This window comes from Pinus tabuliformis, chromosome 3_2 (assembly GCF_031772625.1).
Source record: "Pinus tabuliformis cultivar Carrire ecotype Pingquan chromosome 3_2, CPIR1, whole genome shotgun sequence".
NCBI lineage: Eukaryota > Viridiplantae > Streptophyta > Pinopsida > Pinales > Pinaceae > Pinus > Pinus tabuliformis.
The window spans coordinates 918,423,040-918,426,466 of NC_142302.1; positions in this window are offsets into that span (position 1 = coordinate 918,423,040).

The following is a 3,427-nucleotide window of genomic DNA, read 5'->3' on the forward strand; positions in this document are numbered from 1 at the left end:
TGATGGGGTGAGATTTTTAAGACTAGTGAGAAGCTAAGAAGAGCATGTGAAAACCATGGATCCTTCCTAGACTGCAGAAAACATGAAATGGTGAATGTTTTCCCAAAGCAGAGCACTAATGTAATGAATTATGCCTATCAACTTGAAAGCATTCACTTAGAAGCAATGGAATGATTAATGAAAGTATACAAAACAAATTAACATATGATTACAAAAGAAGAAACTATACTAAAACTCCATACCACATGGATCCCATAAAAATAGTTGCAATTCTTATTAGTCTCATGCTAAACTGCTACAAAATGGTGTATAATCAAGGTCTGAGCATCCAGTTGAGTCCAACCCTCTACAATGAGAAAGAAGAAGAAGATATAGGCATTGTTTCAACATCCTCCCATCCTCAGGGGTCAAATCCATAAGATGATGAGCTAATCTAACCAACACTAAACAAGAAACAAGAATATAGGCATCTCAACAACTTGCCTCTAGAAGTGAAAAACTGATTCATTTGAGCTCAAATTGACTTCTAATGCAATGAATCTGCCTTCTATTACTATTTATCTATCATATATACATGCCAAGTCATCATTTACAATGGTAAAACATCCTCCATGAGGTAAAATCCATGAACACAGTAAAAAAAATGGAAAAATAGCCATCCTGTGCAAAACTTGCCCTACGCGCAGTGCCACTGGCCCAACGCGCAATGTCGCTTTTAGGTCCCTTTTGGAGGCCTTTCCGACATCCAAATTGAGCCCATGATAGCTCATTGGACAGGTCTTCAAGTCTACTTTCCAAAAAACTTGCAATGTATCCATTTGAAGCTCATTTGACCCCTCAAATCGTGATTCTCCCAAGACTACTTCTGTGTGTCCAAAAAGTGGCAAAAAGGTCATTTTTAGGGTGTTTTTTGACTTTTGGGTGGACTAGTTCTGCCCCAGAAACTTAAAAAATCCATAGGGTGCATGTCCTCATTGCTCTAAATCCAAAAATTCAAACCATTTCTCCATTGGGTGGCCCTAGGAAAAGCGCAACACGGGTGGCACTGCACGTTTAGGTAGTTTTCCTCTGTGTAGAATTTCAAAATTTGCAAATGACAAAAATTCCTCCAAACTTGCCCAAAATTGGTGAGCAGAACCACCATCAAGTATCTTGATGAGCCAAGGAATCTTCAGCAAGCAACCTAGTCCTATCATCCTCCTTTTTGCCTTTGAGAGCCTGCCTTAGTGTAGCTTTCATCTTTTTGACCCTCATGTTGCAAATCTTGTTTCAGTTCCTGTAATGGTAGGCCATGTACCTGATCATATGATTGTCTCTATTTGCCTTCTACAACAGCTTCTCAAGGTGCAAATTGACTCTCTCAAGCCAAGTCTCTCTATCATCTTCAATCTCCTTCTCAATAGGAGTCAAAGTGACTTGTGCGTCTTTGTCACTTTGTCATTCTGCCTTGAGAAGTTCTAGCTCCATGAGGGCGTGTTTGTAACTCAATTTCTTTTTTTATTTTTCCAAATATGTGATGACATACTTAGATCTCTCAAAATTGTCCATCAATGCTTGGACTTGAGCCTCCTTTTCCTGTATGATGATGTCCTTTATTGTTTCTTCATCCTGAGGCTCTAAGTCAATTGTTTCCATGCCATGATCAGTATAATTCTACCCCGACTCATCATGATCTATCAAATAAAAGTCTCTTTCTTCATCCTCATCATCAAAACTTTCCTTCGACATCTTTTCTTTTCCTTTGTGCAGCTGCTGCACCTGTACCTGCTGTGTTGATGAAGAAAGCAAAGCCCCTTCCACATCCTGTGGAGCAATCATTTTCCTATGGGTTGATGAATAAGGCAAGGTCCCTTCCACATCCCATGGAGCAAACACTTGCCTATCACTTGCAAATAATCTCCTTGTGCCCCTCTGATTTCATGAAGGTCCTAGGCACCTTAGTAGGTCTAGCCTCTTTGGTTTCCTCATCCATTTTCACTTGAGCACTGCTAGAAGGTCCCCCTGCTTCTTGAGACACTGGTGGAGGAATTTGAGGACCCCTAAAGATGTCATGAGCAATAAACACTATAAGAAAAAGGGTCATTGGTGAGGGTCATGCTTGTGACAAACCTTTAAGGTTCGTCATCAATGTCGCATATGGTGACGGTCTTTAAAAAAACGTTGTTGTAAGTGTATATAGTGATGGTCCTTTAAGGTTTTTAACCAAAGCTATTTTCAATTACACTTTTGGTGAGGGTTGTTAAAGGCCTATCATTAATTCTCTCTGTCTGACACTTTTGGTGAGGGTCGTTAAAGGCCCATCACTAATTCTGTCTTTGGTGACACTTCTAGTGACAATATTTAATTGACCCTCACCAATTCTCTTTTTGGTTACTTTTGGTGACGGTCAAAGAATGTTCATCATCATTGATCATTCCAATGAGTTTTCGATGACACTTCATGCCTGTGACGGACCTTTAAGGTCTGTCACCATTGTCGCATATGGTGACAATATTTAAAAAACATTGTTGTAAGTGTATATAGTGATGGTCCTTTAAGGTTTGTCACCAAATCCATTTTCATTAACACTTTTGGTGAGGGTCGTTAAAGGAATATCACTAATTCTCTCTTTGGTGACACTTTTGGTGAGCGTCATTAAAGGCCCATCACTAATTCTCTCTTTGGTGACACTTCTAGTGACGATTTTTTATTGACCCTCACCAATGCTCTCTTTCGTTACTTTTGGTGATGGTAAAAAATGTTCATCATCATTGATCATTCCAATGAGTTTCTGATGACGCTATGTACCTATTACTATATTTTTTGTCAAAAGATAATGGTTTAACACTATTGTTGTGGAGTCTTTTTCATTATCTGTGCAAGGTCATAGTGGTTACAGTTAGTCAATTTGTTAAGAAGTAATTAGTGTGTATCATTTCCCCCAAGTCATAAGAATATAGTTTTCCTATGAGTCAACACACGATTCATGTCTATTAGGTTTATTATCTAGCAAATTTCCTTTAAAGAAAGTTCCACTAGTGTGTGCAGGAATTATATTATTTAACACATAATCAAGCTCTATCAATTCCATTAATGAGATAGACATAGCACTCCTCAACACTCATGGCATACCTTAACATACTTTGGAATAGTACACTAACATTCCTTAGCACCTCTTATGTCTTGGAACATCTTTGTACCTGGAACATATTTGTACCTAGAACATCTTGATATGAGTAGGAGGTCGAAGCACATGTTGGCATGCCCCAGCATAGCATAGCACTCCCCTATCATGTCTCGGCATGCCTTGGAACACCTTGGCATAATATTGCATTGACAAACATTAGCACTTAGCACACATTGGAACTTGGCATGTACTGGAACATATTATTAGCGTGCCTAGCATGCCCCTTTTGAAAAAGATAAAGTCATGACTTATTAACCCTAT